Source organism: Mixophyes fleayi, chromosome 3, assembly GCF_038048845.1.
Source record: "Mixophyes fleayi isolate aMixFle1 chromosome 3, aMixFle1.hap1, whole genome shotgun sequence".
NCBI lineage: Eukaryota > Metazoa > Chordata > Amphibia > Anura > Limnodynastidae > Mixophyes > Mixophyes fleayi.
In genome coordinates, this window is record NC_134404.1 from 128,251,212 (window position 1) to 128,277,505 (window position 26,294).

The window sequence follows — 26,294 nt, forward strand, 5'->3', positions numbered from 1 at the left end:
GATTTTAAGGGCCTGATTTTGTGTTAGGAGCAAAGCAAAGTAAAGGAGCAACTTTGCACCTGGACAAACCATGTTACAATGCAAGGGGTAGAAATTAACTTATTTTTTTGTACACAAGGAAAATACTGGCTGTTTTTTCATTTAACACACAAATACTTGACAGCTTTATTTTTACACTGAAATTAAAGTAAATCTATGACATGCTGTATCCCAACAATAAATCCGTCCCTACATTTTAAATTTACCTCCCCCTCTAATGCAACATCATTTTGCCAATTGCAAAGTTACTCCTTTAATTTGCTTTGCTCCTAACTCAAAATCAGGCCCTAATTGTTTAGATGAGAATCACTGAGCGTGCTGCCTGCACACCTCTGCTGTTCAAGTAAGCAGCAGTATAAATGTGGGTAAGGTTAAAGCAAGTATCAATGATCCTAAAGTCTGCACAACGTGCTGGAATGTGACATGAGCAAAATCTGACAAAACACTTGTCTGAAGAAAGCGCTTACAATATAGCCCCTTTATTTTATGTAAAATATTTACTTTAATGCCAACACATGGACAATCTATTTTGAAGGCAATTCAATTCTACATCAGATTTACCTGAAAATATCCAGGATATTGCTTAATATTTGTGAAATTTGGTGTTTTCCTAAAATAAATTCTGTATAATGTATTCATCTGTGCATATTGATATACTTACATACTGACTGTGACAAGATGAAAAGTGATTTGCTTATATTGCCATCTTGGGACTGCATCTGTGAATAACTTGTGAATCACCCTGTGACCTCCCTGTAACTAAATGTCTCTTTCCAGTCCTGCGGAAAAACTGAAGTGAAAAAGAAGCAAGAGAGGAGGAGGATATTGGACGAAAACCAGCCTTTCTTTAGCATTTTAGTTCATGATTATAAAGTGCTTCTTATGCATAGTTTCCTACTCTCACGGAATGTCCAGGAGACTGCCGGAATTCTGGGAATCCTCCTGGACTCCCGGGAAAGCAGGGCAACCTCCTGGTTCCATTTCCCCTCATTAATTAAGTGGCCCCGTCCCTTGCTGTAGTAGGCCAGAAAATTATGTCAGTTTAGGTGGCGAGCCAAATGGCGCAAATCACCAAGCTCGCCCCACATGCACACCTCCTCCCGGATGCCAGCTGGCTAATGTTGGAAAGTATGTTCTAAAGGTTTGGTAAAGCAGTGTAGCAAATTTCTAAAAAATACTATAATTAGACCTATAGGGGGCTACAATGAGAGCTATAGGAGGATCCAATTAGACCTATAGTGGGTCTACAATGAGACCTATGGAGGGCTGCAATGAGGGTTTTCGGAACACAATACTGTTTGAAACATAAATGTGCACTGCATGATTGCTTTGACTGTATAGAGATACATCATTTGTAAAGCGCTTTATGTATTTATTTATTTTCTCTTTAGGAAATATTTTAAATATTATATTTATCTAACACAAGATTGTCAAGAAATCATCTGATCTGTCCTAATATCAAATACTATTGATAATTAATAGTTAATGGCATTTCTAACTGTATAACAGGAGTCTATTAAGTCTGAGCTCTGGTAGCACAGAGGGAGTAAAATATGTGTTGTGTAAATAGTGTAACTACCCTGCACAAAAAATGTGCTATTTATTCATATTGTGCTAATGCCTGTGGGAAACGAAATTCAAATATGAATGATATCCGTTGTTGGTGTGTGCAGCTGTTGGGGTAATTGTGTCCCATGGTACCCTTTGGTTTGTAGTAAAAAATCCAGCTTCATGATTTTAACCAGAATATGCTCTTCATTTTCTTCAGAACAATCTTTTAAATAAAGTACAGAACCTGTGGAGCAGAACTAGTTAGCTGGGGCTGGTTCATAGTGGTAGATGTTTTATTGGCGCGACTCTGGGACTCCAACTAATGTGACAGGATGATCATGTTTTCATTCTCTGCACAGCTAGATGGGCCTTTGTAACAGATAAAGCACCTTTGTCAAACCCTATATAGACCAGTGAGGGGCAACAGGATATTTTTCAATGTCTTTCAATATCATTGTCCTGCTGAAGACCTAAGATCTTCGACAGAGACCCAGTTTTATGACACCAGATTCAACATTGCGCTCCAAAATGGCCTGGTAATCTTCAGATGTCATTAGGCAATGCACACGTTCAATGTACCAGTGCCAGATGCAGCACTGCAGCCCCAAAACATAACTGGAACTCCTCCATGTCTGACTGTAGCGAACGTGTTCTTTTGATGTTGCTTTCTGTAAGCATAGTGATAATGTTCTTTACCAAAAATATCTAATTTGGTCTCCTGTTTACAGGACATTCTCCCAGAAGGAATTTGACTTTTTCAGGTGTGTTTGCCATCTCCAATCTGGCTTTCTTATCTATCTCTCTCAGCATTGGGACCCTATTGCGCCTCTTACAATATAACCCCATTTCATTGAGTTAGGAACGGATGGTGCGAGTCGAAACTGTCGTACCTTGTGCCTGCATGTTAGCTTGAATCTTTTTGGCAGATGATTGTGTTGCTTTCTCCAGCATTTGAACAATGGAACTTGAGAGTAGTTCCGACTGTATTCAAATACGAGCGAATCTCAAGATACATTTCCATTTGAATCCGGGTATAAGTACGCTTTGGGTAAACGTTACTTGCTGTATATAGAGAGACAAACAAGGCTATGCACACACATATGTGCAACATAAATCCTACCAGTATGCATGAACAAAAATTATTTTATTAAAAAATGAACAACTCTAACAACTAAACAATTTAGAGTGCTCCAAAAAAATGTGTGGCAGTCTACAATGTAAATAAGGGTTTTAACTATACCCTTCAAGATACCATATAAACAATATTAAGAATTTACATGGATGGGCACTACAAAAAATTATTCCCAATGACTGAAAAAAGTGCTTGAAAGAAAATACTCCAAAGGAAGAGTCAATATAATCCCACATAGGTTCATGTACAAATCAAAGTTCTGTATTGTTATTCTTCCATGTCAGTGTGTAGTCACACCCAAGGATCAATCCATGAGTGTGGAGAGTTTCTAATAACTTCAAATTGTTAGCGCTTCAAGCAAGTTCTTTAATGGGCTCAAAAAGAACTGCAAGATGGACTGGAAAGGTAGTTAGTGGAAAGTGGTACTGCTGTCTGATGGCTCTAACCTCTTGAAGTTCTGGTAGGCAGATAGACTTTATTGTGCATATTGGGAGAAAATATTCCTGCTTCTTTTTATATTGATTTTACTGTTTATATCGATAAATATAAACGGTAATGCACTATCATCATCATCACCATTTATTTATATAGCGCCACTAATTCCGCAGCGCTGTGCAGAGAACTCACTCACATCAGTCCCTGCCCCATTGGGGCTTACAGTCTAAATTCCCTAACACACAGACACAGACAGACAGAGAGAGAGAGAGACTAGGGTCAATTTGTTATCAGCCAATTAACCTACCAGTATGTTTTTGGAGTGTGGGAGGAAACCAGAACACCTGGAGGAAACCCACGCAAACACGGGGAGAACATACAAACTCCTCACAGATAAGGCCATGGTCGGGAATTGAACTCATGACTCCAGTACTGTAAGGCAGAAGTGCTAACCACTACGCCACCGTACTATGTGCTTCCCCCTTTTTTCTTTGACATGATTATTTTGAGGATAACAGCAATATTGGAGTAATATTGGAAAACACCAATGGATGATTGACAGCTTATATTAACAAGCCTTCTATACCTTATATTAAAGTAAGCAGACCCACGAAGGGGGAGAGGTTTAAGAAAAATTTATATTACATGTGGTGATTGATCGTTTTATATAAACCTATTTAAAGTAAGCACATTCACAAAGGGGTAATTTAGTTTTAAGATATACCCCTTTCACTCTATCTGTGTTAAATCATTAATCAATATATTCTTATTCGTTTTATTTTTGAGTTTCTACACTATATTTCTGTTTTTGTCTTTTTGTTTTCTATTTCACATGTTCTTGGGATTGATCCTTGGATGTGATCACAAACTGACATTGAGAAAAACTATACAGAACATTGACTTTTATATGAACTTTATTTGGAACTATATTTACTTTTCCTTTGGAGTGTTTTCCTTGAAGCACTTCTTTCATTCATTGAGAATTATTTGATATCTTCATATCGTGTAGCGCCCATCCATGTAAATTACTAATATTGTTTATATCTAACAATACTATAATCATTTATAAAAATATTTGTATATTTTTTTTATAGTAAGCACATAAATCAGGATGTTCTTTTTGCGTACTGTACATACAATTCCTTTTATAGTCTATGTTCCTTGCATACACATGTACTGTGCTAGAGGCATACATATGTGTAGTTTTTAAAATAAAGACTATGCTGTGTTAATCATCACTATCAGTCTGCACTTACACCTGCCCTGTAGCTGGTGGAAATGATACGGCTAAAACACACGTACTTAAGAGAAACACTTGGCACTGCCTTTCTATACATTACTTACTCCCCCTTTCCATCCTTCAATCGTAGCCAGTCCTGTCATCTGTATTCAGACATGAATTGCATGCAGTTGCGTTCATTGGCGTAAGGTCCATGTCTGAGCATGACCATAAAAGTGGTGGCATGCAAACTTAGAAGTGGCGGTATGAAAATTGTTACTGAATGAAATTTGATAGTTTTACAATGAAGGCAGAGGGAGAAGTGGCGGTATGGCGTACCACAATATAACCCCACCCTGACCACTGTGTATAGTGTAGCCAATGGAACCAGTGAAATTCAATGACATTTCAAGTGTGGAAATAATTGGAAAGAGTTGTGTATGTAGCACATTCAATATTGTTATTTGATGTGTACAGGCTGTACAAGCCTATTTAGTTTATAGTGTAGATTAATATACCCATTATAGTGTGTGCATTGATGTTTATGAGGTTGGAGAAGTAAATACATCTTTCCAGTAACTCGCACACAAGTATACAGTACACAAAGTGTGAGAGGCATGCTGCACTGGAGACACGTGTGCGCGCCTCGGTCTGTGTACAGATACACGGGGTCCCGCCGCTGACAGCTCCGTTCTCGGGAGCGTGTCAGGAGCCTCGGGGACACGCACATCGCCCAGTCCCGGGGCCGCTGTGAACGGAGGAAACGGGATTCATAATATCTGACAGGTCAGTGTTCCATCCCTTCCTGGGTTTGTCGCAGAACCATCGTGTCCAGCGAATGCATGATTCTATGTGCAGCGTGTAACGAATTCAGACATGTCGCCACATTCCTGTCTAGACAAGGTGGTTCTGGAAACTGCTTTGATGATTTTATCGCATTACATTAGTCAGTATAATAATATAATAAGATATATTTTCAAAAAGGACTGCAATATGCATGCATACTAAATCTACAGTCAAGATCCTAATCATTGCACAAGTAAAATAGGACAGCGCACTAATAATTTCAGATGATCTCAATAATGTTTGGGGAGTGGGATGGGGGGATTCTTGCAGATCTTTAGGAGTCTCTGTAATAGTACTTGATTTATGATTCAAGTTTTTATAACGGGGGAAAGTGTTGACATTGCGGTTTAAATATTTAGCATGTTAATATTTAATTATGGAAGTGAAATATAGTACGTGTAGACGTAGGGATTGTTTTTTGTTTGATTTTGACATTTATTTGTAGCAGGTGATGGTCTTAATATTGCTTTATATTGGGTTTCATGTTTATAAATTATGGTGATATCCATGCATAGCAATTGCAAAGGTAAATGGTCAATGATTTAATGATTTTCAAACACAATTATTGTACATAGGGGTCTATTTATGACCAATCGCCAACTGCTCACTTTAATCAGATAGGAGTCTGTCCCAGCATATTATAGTAAAATAATCGCAATCTCGATCACTTTACTATCATGTTTTTATGGCCTGGTTGAATTTGTAATAGGGGATCATTAAGCCTATCAGGGAGGAATCCGAAGATCCCTCTCCTGCAGTGCTCATCCCCCCCATAGGATTAAATGGCTTACGCCACGTTCGCAGTCGGGGCCAAGCGCTGAATTTCGGAGCTTGATAAATAGCAAAATCGCAGTCCCTACAGACACCTATGGGGACTGGATTTGCGAATGAAGATGCTGGGACTTGATGTCGGAACTTAAAAATGCGTAAGTCTCCCGAAAAACTTAAGTTCAAATTGTTGCATTAGACTCAATGTATAATAAAATTATTGCACAGTCCCACATTCTGTAGTGAACATTACACAATCATAATATCATAATAATACTAATAATATAATCAATATATATCAGAATTTTCTTTTGCAATACCCATTGCATAAAAGTTGTTGGACTGCGCTCAACAATGTACTTTCAAAGCTTATTTAGTTTTCAGGCACTAAGACAATGGACCAAGAAATGATCTTTATAATCTATTGTGGAAAACGCACATAAATAGAGAGGGCTGTACCCCTTCATCTGCCACCTACTGCTATATTAGTTACATCTATCTAGCTATCTATATGTCTATCTACACTACATAGCCAAAAGTATGTAGACACCACTTCTAATTAATGTGTTTGGGCATTTTTGCAACACCCATTGCTAACAGGTGCATAACATAGAATGGGTCGCACTGGAGAGCTTAGTGATTTTCATCATGGTACTGTCATAGGATGCCTGCTCTTCAACAAGTCAGTTTGTCAATTATCTGCCTAGCTGGATCTGCCCCTGTCAAATGTAAGTGCTGTTATTGTGTAGTGGAAATGCCTAGGAGCAATAACAGCTCATCCACAAAGTGGTAGGCCACACAAGTTCAGAGAACAGGAGTGCAGAGTGCTGAAGCACATAGCATGCAAAAATCTCCTGTCCTTGGTTGCATAACTCACTACCGAGTTCCAAACTGTCTCTGGAAGCAACGGTAGCACAATAACTGTTCAGAAACTGTTGGGTTTCCATGGCCGAGCAGCTGCACACAAACCTCAGATCACCATGGTCAATGCCAAATGCCGACTGGAGTGGTGTAAAGCACACCGCTATCGTACACTGGAGTAGTGGAAAGCATTCTCTGTTGTTATGAGTAATGCTTCACCATCTGGCAGTCTGACAGACAAATCTGGGTTTGCGGATGCCAGGAGAACACTTCCTATTCAAATGCCTACTGCCAACTGTAAAGTTTGGTGGAGGTGGAATATTGCGCAGATAAAAGACAAAGTAGATTGTTCAAGGGGTCACACATACCATTAATAACAAATAAAATATTGATATTAAAAATTTCAATGTTTATATCCATTTTCATCCTGCATAGATCTATTTAAAAGCAGCAAAATAAAATGATGAAAAAGAAAATGTGAAAAGTGATGTATTAAAATAATTTGTGTTCCAGTAGATTGTGCTATTTGGTTATCCGATATTTCTTCAAAAATCCTCAAATATCACTAAAGAGGTGTATAATTGCCCTTTCTTGCACACATTATTTGTTCATCATTTGTGAATCGTGTTTATGGGCTTTCAAGACTTCCTGATACGGGGTGTGTTTTTTCGCAAATATAAGTGTGTCCTTTAATAAATATGTAATCAGAGTATATTTTCTCTTATCATTGATAATCTATACTTCTTTAGACATAGTGTTTATTAGATTTTTCATTACTAGTTCTATGATGTCTACTCATAGCAATGCGACAAGTGTTTCATGTTCCTACATCATTGTAATGGGTGATTAAGGTGCTTATTTCCCAAGGTATGTTCCTTATTTCATTAGGGAGTTCCCCAGTTCCCAATATATGAAGACTTCACCTGAAAGTATATTTACTAAATAAAGATACATTTTCATAAAAATTGAGAGTCGTTCTTTTTCCTTTTTTTATCATTACCACTACTATGCGTGGTACCTCCGTTGTTGCTTTGAAATTGATTTTAAAACCGTAGTGAGTGCTGATATAAGATGTAATACTGTATTTAATATTTAAAGCCTTAAGTTCCTCCTTTTAATTGGTATATATTTACCTTTGTATCTATCTAACTATATATAAATATCTATATATACATATATTTATATATACACATATATATTCTTAATAATTATTAGATGATTATGATCTCATTTCATGCATAGGACTAATAACAATTTTGATGCTAGAATAGAGCTGGGTAATCTAAGATATCAATATAGGAAGAAGGTGCTTTGCTAACTAAGAAAGCAGAGTTTGAGTGACGTTTGCAAAAATGTAGTGTGTGCATTGATGGATTCATATACAGGGCCAGAGCCAGTGATGTCACAACAACTCAGGGCCTCATGTAAAGTGGAACGTAATTTCCAGCTAAAATGCAGATGGAAATTCCATCCATAAAAGGGCACATTTTACATGGGTTTGTTGAGTTGGACGCATCTAAGTTGGTCATCATCACTTTCGGTTTGGAACACTTACACTAGTGATCGAGCACCCACAAGTTTCCCATCTCATGTGTTTGAGTCTCAGTCTACATGAGTTGCATGTGCTCCAAGGTGCCCTTATACGCCCCTTCTTTCCCCCTTCTTTTCCCCATTCCGGCTCTTTAATCATAAGGGGCCGCAAAGAGCCATAATCGCCAGATGAGACTCAGTCTACATATGGCCACTGCTTTGCGGGCATACGCAGAAGTAAAAAAGTGTATTATACGCAGTTAATGCTATTTCCGTCCAACTCTACATGGGACCCTCAATCTTGTCCTTATTATCTGTATGAGATCCCATTAGCACACTGTTCTGTAGATGTGGGATGAGCTTTAGCTATCTGAAGTGGAGTGGGGAGGAAATACTTCACTGCTAGCTGTAGTGAAAAAGGCATCTCAAACCTGAACAATGTATTTTACTTTCAAAATTCATATCTGAGAATTTCAATTTTGGGGTCCCTCAAGGGGTGGTGTTGTACTTGTCCATGGTGACAGGTACATTTTAAATATAGCTAAGGAAAATAGACAGATGGCCGTAACAAAGATAAAGAATAAATATTGGTGGCTAACTTAGTATATATTTAGTCTATGATTTATTGTATTTATTTATATATTTAAAATTAAGTTTACATCTGGGTTAATGTATTATTTACACAATGTGATTACATTCATAACATGACTGTCAAAATTTCAAGAGCCAATTTGCCAGTGTGCCTAAAAGAAATTACTCCCATTTTTGGGAGTATTTTTTTATTGAAGTTAAATAAATACTTATCTATCCTGGCTTCTTGAAAGATTTTGCTTTATCTTGGATTTGATATACTGGCTCTTAAACATAATAGTTTTTTCACCACTGATGTATGGAAAATATTGTCACCCATCAGGATAAAAATGACAATTCAAATGTGCAAAAAAAATTGAAGGGTCCATTTGGCAATGTAATGACATATAAACGTGTTCAATGAATTTAAATGAAGAGCCCATGCAGAGAAAATAGATATGGATTTGTCCTACATACAAAATAAAGAGGGGTTGAACTGTGTATGTAATGTATCAACAGCAACATGGACAGAATTCACAAAAAATGGTCCCTGCAATTGAAGAACTTTGAATTTGGAAAGAAATAACATCATTTTTAAATAAATGCCTAATTTGTTCTGAGACGTAATAGTAGAAATTTGGGCATAAACAATTTAGCATAAAAAGTAGATTAATAACAATTACAGAAAACAAATAAGGTTGTTTTAAGGGAAATTTAAAATGTGTGGACAGATTTAGCATTGGGTGGGGGAGTGTATCCTAGGATGACTAAATCGCAGGGTAATAAGAAATCTGCCCAGTATTTCTGTGCTACATGCAAAAGCAGCCAGCATTTTTGTTGCACCTCTTGCATCACAACATGTCCCTTTTATCTGTGTTTGCTCGTAAGTCACTCTAAATGAGGCCCTAAGTATTGATCACACATTAATATAGCACTTCTAGTTTTTACCAATACCTTTGCATGTCACTAAATTTGGCTTCCTCAACATCTGCAGTTGAACTTTGTAGTATTTAACTTGTTGGGAAAGTTGCTTTAAACTGGAGCTGGGACTACTGTTGTTTTCACAATAATCGATAAGTGTGCTTCGTGTTAGATCTAAGGATTAAAATCAGAGGAAAAGCAAAATAGCTGTTGCCACAAAGACACTGCTTTTATTAACGAGCATTCCCGGAATCGTCTAATTAGCCAAGTCCTCCCCCGGAGCAGGCTGGATAGCTGTCTGTGAGATTAGAGAAACAAGAAACACAGGATCTCATTCAACTTAAACACTCCACCCCATTCATAAGTAGAGGAGGCAGGGACGGACACACATCAGGGACACATACCTCACCCACACTTACTGAGGGATCAGGACACTACCTTTCACTCCCACCCAGTATAAACACCAGGACTCTGTATCCCAATGCAAAGAAGAGGAAAGTTTACTATCTCCCACAAGGCTCAGAAAACTGCTGCTTGCTGTTCAGTAAACTGCATTGAAAAGTAAACATCAGAACAGTGAGTGCAGTCTTTGTAATGCGTAGTAACTTGGACATATACCTTCCACTTCCTGTTATGGCACGAGCACAGACCTTCACTCAGAAACTTACAATACACAATCATACAGAACTTCATAGTTCATTTTCATGTACATTAATCAGTATACATAACCTCTGGTGCTTTTCTTACAACCTGGAATATATTGGTCTCCTTCTGTATTTCACACAAACCAATAAACGTGACCCACAATTGCTCATTTAAAAAGGTTTTAAAAATTGTAAAAGTTGCAACATACATTATTAGTTATTACAATATAATTCTGTGAATTTGTGAGCAATTCTCTGTTCCTTGCACAACACTAATGGACCAGACTGGTATATGATAATATATGTTATACATGGTTTTAGGCAGTTTAAGACCTGTGGATGGATCATTATCAATAGTGTTGTGAAGGTGGGTTCTAGACCAAGTAGAGCTTAGGGTAAAAAGGGCCTTTGGTGTTTCCTCCACAACCCCCGCCCACCCCCCCCCCAACTGAATAGGAGAGACGTTGAAGACAAAGCGATAGGCGGAAGAAGGTGCAGAGCAAGAGAAATATAGTTTGTGGGGTGGTGCTGACAAATGGTATAAGAAGAGGGGGGACTGATGTGATAACTGTGGTAAAGGGAGATAGCCAGAGACAAACAGTGAGGAATAAAAAACAGTCACCCGTAATGTGGAGACCAAGAAATACACAAAGTGGGGTGGGACAAAGAGAGGAGGGGATGCTGGAGTGTGGAGACAGAGGTACACATCCAAAATTCGAGAGGCCAAGAAAGATGGGGAAAGAGAAGTGCCAATGGAGGAAGTAGAGGGGAAGAGAGGAGCTGCTGGTCCACTGGAGGAGGATGTAGAAGTGGGTCAAGGGGAACGAGCATGAAGCTGCACCCTCTATGTAAACCGAGTGCCTCTATATAAGTAGCGTGCAACCAATTGTGCAAAAGGAAGGGAGGGTTCCACTGTTTGTGTACCTGGGTTACTGGTGTGATAACCATGTGTGCGATGCTCAATATGGTGATATCCAGAGCATGAATGGTGGGGTGCTTGGAGCTTTTCCTGTAGTCTCTGTACTCTGGTTATACGTTATAGTGATGGTAAATAGGCAGTGTGCGACTACTTGGTCAGAGGAATAGTGACGGCTCCCCTGACTAGTGGCCTTGTTGAGCAGTCAGACCGTGCCATGAGTGCCGTTCCGTGAGTTTTGTGGTAGGTGTTTATAGGCAATCGGGGGCAGTTCAGATGAATGTAAATGTGTTTCTGAAGTGGTACTATAGATAGTAGGGTGGCAGAATTGAAGGGTGACACTGTAGTGTGTGTTGTTTAATGTAGTGTGAAAGAGTTATACTGAATTGGCTTAAATGTGTGTTATTTCATGAAGGTTGTGAATGTACTGTATAATATTATGGATTTCAGTGTAGTGTAGATAGCCTTCTTTTTATTGTGGTAGTACCGAGCTTGTGTTGCATTCATGTGGGCTTTCAGCAAGCTGTTTGCCACTTGCAGGGATGCATTGCTTTCTGCAGTGACTTGGTTTATCTGGTGCTGTGTGGAAGTTGTCTGCATCAATGCTTTTATTACTTTCTCCATGCTTACTGAGCTGCTAGGGGAAAAGCCTTCCCAGATAATCCCACTATTAACACCACAGTTCTTTAACTCCAGTTCTTCTGTTATTGATCCATTTGTACGCCGTCAAAATACAAATAACAGTACCAACACTGGTGATTTCTACACCTAACTAATCATCCTTTCCCCTCTCCAGCTAGATCGGGGTCAGCCTCTCCATCCATGATGACCAAACCTTCTTTTAAACTACTATAAAACTCCACCCATCTCTCTCTGGACTGACACCATCTCTGTCAAAGCCTGGTTTTACTTCTCTCTCTGCTGCCTGTCACCTGACTTTCTCTCACAACTTCATTGTAATTGCTGCCTGTAACCTGAATTTTTCTGACAGCTATGTGGTAAACCTGTAAGCTTTCTTACACTACATCAATTCTTTTGCACCTGTGTTTTTTCTGATACCTCAAGGGACTTCTGTAACATCCGTTCCTGACTATGAACAGCAGGCTTCACATCTCATCACACTGTGCACAGTGTACAGTGCACATTGTAAGTGTAGACCTTGTTTACTGTAACAAGGAATGTCTATTTTGCCATCTCAGGATTTGACCTAATTACTGATTATCTTGATATCGCTCAGGTTTGACCATAATCTGGCTACTTGGTGATCTAGTGAGCTTGATCTGACAATCTATGTATTTACACATTTGCAGAAATACATACATACATTTCTTTGAGTTACACACAAGAGAATAGCCTCCACTCCCATACAACTATAGATTCATGCCACACGCATGTACATTCTAGCCTGTATGAAACATGGGTTGGGTACCTTTTAACGATGAAAGCAACCCTGACAGTAGTATTCCCGACTGTAGCACTCTGAAGCTGACATGCCCGACCGCACTCTAAATATGACGTTTCATAACAGCGACTACGCGAGATCCAGGTACTAGTAAATGATGTCACTGTAAAACGCGACACTGCTATTAATGCTGTTAAGGGGGTATACAAGAAAGCGCCAGCTGTACAATGTTTTTTTTAGAAACACTTCTACATTGTATAGCCGGTGGTGGCCTTCTCTCAAATTAAATGTTGAATTCCTGACCTTATAATGATTTAACCTCTAGATTAACATTTTATATATTAATTCTTCTTTTCTTCTTGGAGGCCCAGTCGTCTGCAGCTTTTACATAATTAAAGTCTGTAGGATCTGGTCCCTCTAATGAAATCAGCATCAGATTATTCAGTGTGCTCTGCTTCATGCCATTCCTTAAACAGGCTTTAATTTGTTGTAGAGTAGAAAATCCTGATACTGCACAAATGCTGGTTGGACACCAATATTTTTTTAAGTTGCCAGATGCTGCACAAATGCTATTTAAACTGTGTCCAGATACTGCTAACTTTAATTCATGCACTCATCATCTCCCGATTCGACTATTGCAATTCCCACCTTACTGGTCTTCCCAAAGTCAGACTTGAACCCCTAAAATCTATTTTGCACGCAGCGGCTAGATTGATTTTCTTTGCAAGCCATTCTTCCTCTGCTGAGCCACTCTGTCAGTCTCTACATTGGTTGCCTGTATTTCAACGAATCCAATATAAAATTCTTCTACTAACATACAAGGCCGTCAACAAAATTACACCGACATACATTTCCTCACTTGTCTCGAAATATCTCCCTACTCGACACCTCCGTTCTGCACAAGATCTACGTCTCTCCTCCACTCTCATCACATCCTCCCATTCTCGGTTACAAGATTTTTTCCGGGCTGCACCTACTTTGTAGAATTCCCTCCTCGCACAGTAAGACTTTCCTCTAGTATTCAAACCTTCAAGCGTTCATTGAAAACCCACATCTTCAGACAAGGTTATGATATTCCTCAACCATCATCTTAATTTCCCTAGATTACCCTATTGCCATCCTCTACACTGCTAACACAAGACAACAACCTTCTGACCAACATTGCAACACACACAGCCCACTCAGTACTTTTACCTTTGCAGTCTGGCTGGTCCATTGTGCAATATGATGTAGCACATGCCCTTGTGTTTCTAACTCCCATTGTCCTATAGATTGTAAGCTTTCGAGCAGGGTTCTCTGTCTGTATGTATTACCCAGTATTGTCTTATTAATGTTTGTTCCCAATTGTAAAGCGCTACGGAATTTGCTGGCGCTATATAAATAAATGTTAACGATGATGATGATGATAAGAGACACACAGTGCCTGCATTTTTTTACCCTGTTTTTTAGTGAGCTCATATACATAGACGTCTTATCAGGTCATGGAATAGAGAGACAACAGTGGGTGAGACTGAAATATTTTTATATAATCCATTTGTTACTTATATCATTTTTATCCACTATCTGGATAAATTGATATTTACTGAATGTACTTATTCTATTTAGGACACACATGCTAATATTCTCGTGTACTGGCCAGATACTAAGTACCTATAAGATTGAATGTTTTATAATTTCATATCATACCCAAGTCACATTATTATAGTTATAATTGGTGTAGTATATTTTACTGTTATTAACTATTTTTAGGTATAATTTTTGAAGATTTTATTAAATAAATTGGTTTATCACGCAGTCCGCCATCTGTGTGTATATTATTGCAATATTATCGTGGCGCATCACATTTTTCACTATATAATTATCATACATCCTTTTTGAGATTGGCAACCTCATTTGGGTTAGCGACTTATATATGATTGCACATTTAAAAATATCTTATTCATAATTTTTGGAGCACAGCAGTTGTATTTGCAGGTGAGGCAGTGTCTGATTGCGTGAGCCATGTTTCTGTTATTGCTAGAAGGTTGACGTTGTTTGAGAGGAAGAGGTCGTGCATTCCAAAGGGCACATTTAAAGGACTTTGGAAGAGAGGGGAGACAGGTGATGCGTTTGAGGTTTGCTGGATTTCTGTAGTGTTCAGATATATGCGTGTGGGAGAATTGAAGGGGACCTGGATTAGGTGATATATCACCAGCTAATAGAAGCAGGGAGGAAGATAGGTAGGAAAGATGATTGTAAGATGTGTGTCTTTGTAGTTTCTGGCGGAAGGGTGAAGCTGTTAAAGATATTGAATTTAAATAGGAAAAAAGTTCATGAGTGTTCACTAGAGGTGAGTGAAGTAATGAAGGGACAGTGTGGACAGAGGAGTGTGTTGCAGGATGGGTGAGGGATGATATAGTCCTAATGATAATGCCATGAAAAGAGAGAAAAAAAAATATGTTGGCAAGTATTGGGATTAATGCAATGGTTCCCAAACTTTTGCAGTTCGCGGCACCATTGGAGTCTCCAAATGTTTTTAAGGCACCCCTCCAAAATAATTATTGAGCAGTACTGTTTTAGAATTAGTTGGGTCAAAAAATTGTAATAAGTATTTAGGTCAGGACAGAAATACTTATTTAGTTGTATGCAAAAATGCCCCCTCTGCATCCAGACACTCTGCCCCCTCTGCATCCAGACACAATGTCCCCTCTGCCCTCTGTCACGCTGTCCCCTCCTCTGCCCTCTGTCATGCTGTCCCCCCTCCTCTGCTCTCTGTCACACTGTCCCACTCCTCTGCCCTCTCTCACGCTGTCCCCTCCTCTGCTCTCTGTTACACTGTCCCCCTCCTCTGCCCTCTCTCATGCTGTCTCCTCCTCTGCCCTCTCATGCTCTCCCCCCTCCTCTGCCCTCTGTCACGCTGTCCCCTCCTCTGCCCTATGTCACGCTGTCCCCCCTCCTCTGCTCTCTGTCACACTGTCCCCCTCCTCTCCCCTCTCTTACGTTGTCCCCTCCTCTGCCCTCTGTCACGCTGTCCCCCCTCCTCTGCTCTCTGTCACACTATCCCCCTCCTCTGCCCTATCTTACGCTGTCACCCTCCTCTGCCCTCTCTCACGCTGTCCCCTCCTCTGCACTCTGTCACACTGTCCCCCTCCTCTGCTCTCTCTCACACTGTCCCCCTCCTCTGCCCTCTCTCACGCTGTCCCCTCCTCTGCCCTCTGTCACGCTGTCCCCTCCTCTGCACTCTCTCACGCTGTCCCCTCCTCTGCACTCTCTCACGCTGTCTCCTCCTCTGCCCTCTCATGCTGTCCCCCCTCCTCTGCCCCGCTGTCACCCTCCTCTGCCCTCTGTCACGCTCCTCTGCCCTCTGTCACGCTGTCCCCTTCTCTGCCCTCTCTCACGCAGTCCCCCTACACTGTCATGCTGTCCCCCTCCTCTGCCCTCTGTCACGCTGTCCCCCTCCTCTGCCCTCTGTCACGCTGTCCCCTCCTCTGCCCTCTGTCACGCTGTCCCCTCCTCTGCCCTCTGTCACGCTGTCCCCCTCCTCTGCTTTCTGTCACACTGTCCCCCTCCTCTGCCATCTCTTACGCTGTCCCCCTCCTCTGCCCTCTGTCACGCTGTCCCCTCCTCTGCCCTCTCTCACGCAGTCCCCCTACACTGTCATGCTGTCCCCCTCCTCTGCCCTCTGCCCCGCTGTCCCCCTCCTCTGCCCTCTGTCACGCTGTCCCCTCCTCTGCCCTCTGTCACGCTGTCCCCCTCCTGCCCTCTGTCACGCTGTCCCCCCTCCTCTGCCCTCTGCCACGCTCCTCTGCCCTCTGTCATGCTGTTCCCTCCTCTGCCCCCCCTCCTCTGCCCCACTGTACCCCTCCTCTTTCCTCTGTCACGCTCCTCTGCCCCGCTGTCCCCCTCCTCTGCCCTCTGTCACACTCCTCTGCCCTCTCACACGCTGTCCCCCTCCTCTGTCCTCTGTCACACTGTCCCCCTCCTCTGCCACGCTGTCACGATACCTCTCACTCTGCCCCCTTTGCTGCGCGCCAGCAATAGAAAAAAGAAAGAGCACAAAAACTTACCAATCCGCACGGCGCCGGGACCCAGCATCCTCCTCTCTCCCTCTGCGGGAGAGAGGAGGATGCTGGGTCCCGGCGCTGTGCGGATTGGTAAGTTTTTGTGCTCTTTCTTTTTTCTATGGCTGGCCCGCGGCACCCCAGTGACAGCGCCGCGGCTCCCAGGGAACCGCCAGATTAATGAGTAAAATAGCAAAAATGAGGGAATTAAAGGAATTACCTAATTGCAATGTCCTGTGTAATCAGATAAGTAGTTCAGAGCTAGGCAGCAGCAAATGTAGTGTATTCCTGGATGTCTGGATACTATAGAGGAATGATGTGGGGAGCCATGGGGGGAGTGGGTGGAAGTGTTGAATGGAGAGTAATAAAGAGCAGGTGATTGAGTAGCTGAGTTTTGCAGAGTTATGAGAGAGGAGAGTGGTTGAAAGACAGTATCATGTCTTCCTTGTGATGGCAGACAAAGCTTAAAGTAGAATTGAAAGTACAATGCTGAGGTAGGGATTTGAAATAAGAAGCATGGGTAGGGAGTGGCTGAGCAAGTAGTACAGCAGGCTGGTTAAACAGAGGGGATTTTGCAGTGAAAACAAACTGACAGATAAAACAAACTTTCATCAGATGAGAAGAAAATAAGATCAGAGTCCAAAACAGTCCTCATGTTGCATGTAGCTTGTAGTCAGGAAGAGTTGAATACATCAGAGGTAGAATATGGAGTTTCTGGTGAATACTGACTGTAGTCCTTGTGTAGCTGTGATAATAGGCAGAATGTTCTTTTCCTGTTTCTTCCTGTTCAACTCCGGTATAACTCCGAATTATGCTATTTAATTTTTTTACACTTGTAACTATACACACTAACTTTGCAGCCATTCTACAATGAATATATAAGGTTAACAAACACATGTGATCAGTGTTCTTCAATCAAGCCCTCAATAAACTCCCCCAACAAACACTAGCAATAAAAGGTTTCTCACCTCTTTGTCTGTTTTACCCAGTTTGTTTATTAGTTTACTATGTTTGTCCCCAATTGTAAAGCGCTACGGAATATGTTGGCGCTATATAAATAAATGATGCTGATGATGAAAGGTTTAAACAAACTTACAGTGAAAGGACAGCATACCATTAGAAATAAAAATGCAATTTCATAATTCAGATCAAATTCTGGTGCAAAGAGGTTGAAATAATTACCATTAGAAATAAAAATGCACAAATGCTGTTTAAACTGTGCCCAGATACTGAACAAATGCTGTTTAAACAGTGGCCAGATACTGCACAAATGCTATTTAGACACCAATATTATTTTAAGTGCCCAGACACTGCACAAATTTTGTTTAAACTGTGCCCAGATACTGCACACATGTTATTTAGACACAGGTGGAGTGTAATTTACGCCTCACAGGGGGTGTCAAACTTCAGGGGAGAAGGGGAGTGTAAAAGAATGCACACGTTTGCCAGCAGTTCACTTGCTGGTAAACCTTAAAAACAGTTCTTATTACTTGGTGGTCTTTTGTGTATAGCCAACATTTGTGCATTATCTGGGCACTTGAAAAAATTATTTTTTTAAGTGCCCAGATAAAGCCCTAAAATTGGAACTGTACTACAGAAATCGGGACAGTTGGGAGGTATCCAGTTAGTGCAAACCTGCCAATACACTTAAGCTTTACTACAAATTACATTATTATCTCCTCATTTCACTATAGACAGCTGAAACTCTTCCCACATATTTAGCACAGTGTCCTACTTTGATGCAATTCAGGTAAATGCTGAAACGTCTCTCTGTCCCTGCTCCAGTTGAATTCACCAATCCACACAGTGAATTGAGGGACCTAGTAATTGGAGCATGTGCTCCAGGCTCTGTGGTGCACTAGACTGGTGTAATTAGTTAAACTGTATTTCCCACCTCTTCTAGGCAGGATTGCTAGCTGAGCTGTCATGGACAGCTGACCGCAAGCTGAAGTGCGTACATGCATCGTTGCGCTCAGTCTGTTGGGACACTCTTCATGTGCATGCCTTTATGCTATTAGAAGGGCAGATGGGGGCATGCATGGGGGTGAGTAGAGGCACACAGTCACAGGAAGTTGAATCCCTCATTCGGGTACAAAACATAGGTTAGAAGCTGTAGATAAATGATATATATATATATATATATATATATATATATATATATATATATATGTGTAAAACCAGCACTGTTAAGGTCGCTGCGCCTGCTACCAGCTGCACAGATATAATTGTATTTATTTATGTTGAGAGTTGCATTAGAGTCAGAAAGAGAGTGTCTCCGGAAGCTGGCTATGGTAACTGTTCATCTGGTGACTGTCTTGTTCAGCTTGTCCCAAACACACAAACTATGCCTCCTCCACATGCTGACCACTCTATCTGGACAATGCCCATTAACCCTCCTCTGGAGGTACTGAAGGAGCAAGGGCACTGTAACATGTTCTCACTCCAGACATCCCGCACCTTACTACTTCCTGAGCGTATTGCTGTGCACTTAGAAAAGCACATCCCTCGTAAGGGCTAGCAAACAAATATGTAAATAAGTCATTGAATGTGCATTTGTAATGGCTGCTAAACAAACTTTATCACTTATGATAAAAAAAAATACAGTTAATCTCTACGCACAGTTTTCCTGGTAAGTGTTTTTCTTTTGTGTTGCCTACAGTGTTCATGGGTGTTCTTAATACACTATCCTGCAGGGTGAGTTTGAGAACTTGCTGTGAACGCTCTTTCAACCGCGTGCTGAACAAGCTGGTGGTTGGTTGTCATTATGGCAGGGTGACACCTGCCGCGCTTCCCCCTGCTATAGTGCCACCCACCCCGGCTGGTTTGTCTACTGCTGGCTTTCATGAAATTGGAGAGTGTTTATAAGGAGGGACCCCATGATTTTTTTTTCTTTAATTGTTCTATTTTTAACAGTATACAGTGTGTTGTAAAATATATCACACAACACACTTCCACCCTAACAACCCACACTATACTACCAATGTAAAACCTCACACTACACTACCACTATGATCTCCCAGGCGTACTTCCCTTCACACCATACTAACACCATAATACCTCAAAAACATACTGCTGCCCTTACAACACACTATACACCAATGTAATACCTCACATTATACTTTTACCAAATACCACACACAGTGTACTGCCACTCATACTACAATTCCAGTATTTTAATATCTCACCAAACCTATTGCGACTTTACCATGCCTCACTGGTACTGCCTAAATAGGCCATACAGCATACTGCCACCCATAGTATACTAGCACTATATTACTTAATTTACAGTGACACTCACACTGTACTGCTGTTAACATATTTCACACAACAAACTACCACACTATCACATCTATCACACCAATTATGTTACCTAGTTGCATTGGTGCATCTACTTCATACGTTTGAAGGAACGCCCACTCTGACAAATTCCTCCTATTTGTAGGTGCAAACTCCTGCTCCTCTACAAACACCGCCGTCTTGCTTTGCAAACTCATACACTTTGGTGAAATCTACATGATATATTCAGCTGTCGCACTTACAAACCTATATGTATGGGTACCGTGGCGCCTGCTCCATTGCGACTGCTAGCACTCTGAACAATATAGATAAATAAAGAACGAACACACTCTCACAAGTTCCGCAAATTTCTGTGTTTAATCCAACATTTTTGGAAAGTTAGGGCCTCATTTCTAGATGAGCTTAAAATGCTGGCTGCAAAATTGCACTCTTACGTGTGTATTTTGAACTGCAAAAATCTTAAGAAGATCTTCAAGTGCCAAAATACCCATGGCTGCCAGAGCATGCTGGCACTTGTAGTGTTATAGTACTATAAGCACCAGCTTTCCTTGGAAACCAGGTCCCTTCGGTACATAATAAAATAAAATAAAGACGCAGACACGTTAATAAAAAGAACTTATTATAAATAAAGAGTCACCAATTATCCTATTGCCTTCTGTTTCCATGCCTAAAGCCTTAGAGATTTTATTTTCTTCCATTAATCCATGGGTTAACCAAAATTAACAAAAGCCCTGAGATAAAGTTCATTCATAAAATGTATCAATGAACTTCAATGATACAATGAAGTTCATTCATGCCCCACTTCTATAGTAAGTATCCAATCATCCTAATTGGATACTTACGGATAGGCCCCCTGCCTGTCATTTGCATTGTGGCTCCTAACAGAGCAAGTTTAGCATTTGCACAAGATTTGTTTTTAACTCATGGCTTACTGGAAGACAGAATAAAAGAATATGCCTAAGGATTTAGGCATAAAATAAAGATGGCAACGAGGCAGTGGGTGAGTCTTTATTTATAATTCATTATGTTTATCATGGATTATGTCTTTATTTACTTTTAGTTTACTATGTGGTACTACAGGTCCCAGCAGCCCTGTCCTTAAAGGCATGCTTGCACTTGCAGTTCTACAAGTGCCAACATGCTCTAGAAGCCATGAATATGCTGATGCTTGCAGTTCTACAAGCTCCAGCATACCTAAACAGTTTATGGCTGCCAGGATTTAACACTTGTAGTGCCACATATGGATCTTTGCCTCACAGCTCGGGTAGCCGCAAAAGATACACCTGCTAACAAGTGCAACTTGCGCAAATGTCTAACTTTAATATTGTTTTACTGCACATACACAATTTTGGGCCTAAGAGTTGGGAAGCTTGTAAAACTATTAACGGGATTGGGGCCCTGAAACTCCACTATGGACAAGATCAGATTTAGGAAATTGCAAAGATTTATAATACAACTATATAATAAATGCAGCCAAAAAGTTAATATTCTGGGATAATTTAGATCTTCTAAAATAATTAAGTGGACTCAAATTTACTGATGCTGTAAAAAGACTAGGCATGCCATAGGGAGACTTTTAGGACAACGGCACCATGCCTGGATTGGTATGCAGCTGAGTTTTTAAAGTTAATGAATGATTGTTAAAGAAAATTATATAGTAGGAATTCTCATGACTTCTCATTGGGTAATTGCCTAATGCTTAAAGGGGAGATCAGCACTATACTGTCGTTAAACATTTTGGGGCATGTATATCAAAGGGTTAAAGGCCTATTTAGCAAGCAATGCGGCCTTTTATGTACCACCTCAATACTCATTTTGTTATCTTTATCTCAGAATAGAGATAACAACAAAATTAATGAAAAATGCTTTATTATTTGAATAAAGGTTTTTTTGGTGTACAGAATTTTTTAAATATTTATTTTTTAATTTTTTTAGTGCCTTTTTAACTATTTTTTTTTTTTAACCAAGTGGAACTGAAAGCCACTGCACAATGCGTGAGCTGACCAGAAGTCTTGCACATTTGCAAATCAACAGAGACTAGCCCAATTAAGTGGGTAGGTCTACACGTACCTCTCTTGGCCAGTATCGCCAGGGCAGTCGAGTATTACTCAACTGCCTCTGAGAAATTATATTAATGACGTGTGGTGAACGATTTAACTGGTTTTATACCATAGGGAATCTCTATTAAAAAATTCTGACAACTACAGACTGCCATACAGTATTGTACCTTATATAGAAGGTCAGAGAAAGAGGGAGAGGTTGGGTTTGGTGAATAAGAACACTCATACTTTTGACTTGGCCAAATGCAGAAAGGTGTTTGGATTTAAATTTTAAAAATCTATCATGAAAAATTCTGGAAATGTACATGCCACAATTATTAATGAAAGTATTGCCCCTCTTTTAAGATCTTTGTTATATTCAATTCGGCGTGAGGTATCTCTGGAAGGTCTGCGGGGACACCTCATGCCGATGTTATGGCTGGAATCTCCACTCATTTTTCGGTGGGTGCAAAGAAAAATGAGCGGAGATTCCTATCGGAATTGCCGTCAATGTGCCGCAGCTCTATGTTTGCATGACACATCGCCAAAAATGTAATTTACTATAGAAAATGTCAAATAGGTGAATACAATAAGTGGAAGTAAAACTAACAACTTACAATTGAACAAAACATAATAACAGCAAACCTAATAGATGAACATATAGTTTGTTAAAAAGTGTTAGATTATTAGAGGGGTAGTGACATGAGGGATATTCCCTTGGACAGTCCCCCATTTTTGATAAACTATTTGCATCTGTTTGAGTTCAGTGGGACTTTTCTTGGCGAATTTCATAGCTTTAAACCTGAACAATACTAGTCTTGGAGGTATAGCTGTTCCAAATTTACTTTGGTATAATATGGCTGTTAGACTTGGGAAGAAGAACCCTTCCCTGGTATATCTCATGAATAAGAGATTTGTTTTGATATTAGCACAATACCTTCTGTACAATACAAAGGGGCATATTCAATTGTCCGCATTACTCTGAAAAGTAACGTGGCGTGCGCACTATTATGGTCATTACGGTAATAGTGCGCGTAATTACCTTTATTACAGTACCTTTAACGCCGGCTTTCAGCTCACAGCTGCTGAAATCCGACTTAGGATTACCATAATAACGGTACTAGTTTTAACGCCGTATTACTTTTGCAAGTAACACAGACAATTGAATATGCCCCAAAGAGGGCATAATGGCTATTCCAAGTCATAGTTTGAATATTGATTTTTTCACTTTGTTACAAAATGCTACATGTCACTAATGTTTGACAAATTCACTGTTTGCAATCTGGTTATATAATGGCACATTAATAAGAAAGATAGCTGTGTTGGACAATTATTTTCCCATAGTAGTTTAATTTGAAGATCCTAAGTTGAGTTTTACTTACCTAGTGACTTATTTCAATATGAACAGGCACAAAAAATTGCATTTGTACCTTTGCAAGGAAAAAGAGTTTGTAAGGAGCAATATTCAGTTACCACATCTATATGAATCTATCAGATCCTTGTTAGATATAATTTTCACATATTTCCTTTTTTAAATAACAGCAATCCATGGTTGCTTTCGATGATTTCTCCCATGCTGCCCCTCGCCTCTGGAGTGATCTCCCTCGTTCTACCAGGCTTTCCCCTAGCCTGCAAAGCTTCAATTGCTGCCTAAAAACCCGCCTGTTCGTTATATCCTACCATTCCATATTTAACCACTCTCCTGCCATCTTTTTCTCCCATCTTAGTGTGCCTTCTCACTAACACTACCTCCTACCTCCTGTTTCGATCACTTTTAATTGCGCTCTCCAGCTACTCAGCTCTCCTCCTCTTGTCCTTCTGCCCTCTGTCTCCTCTCGTTTCTCTCCGCTCCCCTCAGTGGCTCTTAACCTGTCATCCGTGCCCACTCTCTTGGGCCAAAGTTACCTGCCCGTACTGACTTTTCCCCTCCCTCTCGTTAGCTGAGCCTGAGCCCCAGAGTTATAGTGCTTACTGTTGCTTGTACTGTGCTGTTTCACCTTGTACTGTGCCATTGTTTGTCCTTGTACGGCGCTATGGATACTTTGTGGCGCCTTATAAATAAAAATGAATAATAATAATAATAATAATAATAATAACACAAAGCATTCCTCACCCTCATTCATCCTCCTCTCTTCATGTCACTCTTGTTTCAATCCCACCTGTCTGATTTCTAGTTCCCCTTACATTGTCTCACCAACATTTGTCTGCCCCTTCTTCTCTAGATTGTAAGCTCTCGCAAGCAGTGCCCACTTCCTTCCTGTCCGCTTCTTTCCTTTACTTTTGCCTTCTGCACACTAGCCATATTTTCACCTCCTACCTGGGCACTCTGCCCTTGGTCTGCACAACTCCTTTGTTTTTGCACATCAATTAGTGACTCTGATCCTGTAGTGCCCATGCTCCTGGGCAAAGGTTCAACTGGTACTGATTCATTGCCCCTTCTCTGCTCCATCCTTCATCTAGTTATAGAGTGTTTCTATACACTTTTACCTCATTGCCATGTACAGTTGTTCGTAACTGTTTGTGAATTGTATTGCAGTGTGTTTATCTTTTGTCCTGTAACGCTATGTACTGTTCTGTTGTATGTTTTCTGTAAGGCGCTGCAGACCCTTTGTGCATAATAATATTGACATCTTATAGTCGACAATAAAAAGACGATCCTAGAAAAATATAAGGGCTTAATTTAGAAAAGGTTGAAGGAAGTTGAAAACCTGATTGATACTTCACCAGAAAATTCCTTTATTCGTTTTATGCGAGATAGAACTAATTTTCTAGAGGAATTTTGGTCCTATTTTAATGCTCTGCAAATCCAGAGCTTTTATAGATCAAGTTAATGGACTATTGTATTGTTCTTTCTGCTACTCAATTGTAAATGTATTATAACTGTCTGTATCACTTGTCTTTTAATTGATCCACTTTTAATGTTCATTTATATGGTTAATGTTCATATCAATAAAAACATTCATACTTTATAGAATAACTTAATTGGGACTGTACTACTTATTGCTTTGTACAACTTAGCTATGCAGTCACTGTTTTGAATGCCCTTTTGTACTTTTCAGCTTATATAATGAGCAACAATGCCTGGGATTATGTGAGGAGCCATGCATCATTTGGTCATAGTACGATGTCTCATAGTGACGTAATGTTCACAGCCAGGCTTGTGCTTTAGAAATCCTCACCATTTAGAATGTAAAGATACCTTATGTCTATGTTGTCCTATACACAATGCTTTCTTGTTTGCTTTCCTTCTAACAAGCTATTAATCATATATTTCTGGACAGCTTACTGCTTGCTGTTTCCATGAGTATTTTGTGCACACTTTAAACACCCACCTGCCTATCCCAACTGTAACAGTAGAATGAATGGCGTAAAATCAGCCTATTATGTACTGAAAACAATGTGCGTGTGTGATGGGAATGCTGAGGGGCTCTTTCTTTTTGGTGCTACCCATGTCATTGTATTTATTATGAGGAGCTCTGCCCCCTCACAAGTCACCCATTGGTATAAGCCTGACAGTAGCTTTCCTTTTAACAGCTGAGCTGAGTGTGTAGGTTTCCCTATGATGCCCTCCCATATATAATGTATGACAAGCAGCATCATTTAAAGTTGTGCTCTTAAAAGCATAAAATTAAAGAAACAAACTGTAATAATATAATAATAATAATAATAATCACATAAAATGTTTAATATATATATATATATACAGAAATGTTTACGTTTAACAGAGGTCATCATCCTAACACACTGATCAGTCTATTCTATATACACTGTATAGTACAGAGCTGTAACTCTGATTTTATATAGTGAAAAAACTGTCCATTACATAGTGAAAAACACGTCTCTCTTATCATTCAGAGTTCTTGCTATTGAAAACCACTTTTTGTCAAATAGCGGTCACCATCCACTGGGATCCAACCTCCAAATTACAAACTGCTCAACGCAGTGGTATAAATCATTACACCCTGCTATATATCAAATATTGTTGTCCCCATAACAAAATTATATATTAATGTTAATAGCCGTATATATTAATATTACTTCCTTAACAAAAAAATATATTAATGTTGCCCCTTTAGTTAATAGT

General features: G+C 40.0%; 1 protein-coding gene across 1 annotated transcript in view; it reads left to right on the top strand.

The window, feature by feature from the left end:
- Positions 1-5,055: 5,055 nt before the first annotated feature.
- TNK2 (tyrosine kinase non receptor 2) overlaps positions 5,056-26,294 on the top strand; it is a 127,244-nt gene continuing 106,005 nt past the window's right edge. Inside the window, exon 1 of the mRNA XM_075202343.1 lies at positions 5,056-5,162. The gene's annotated coding sequence lies outside the window, so the exon portion shown is untranslated. The remainder of the gene's footprint in view (positions 5,163-26,294) is intronic.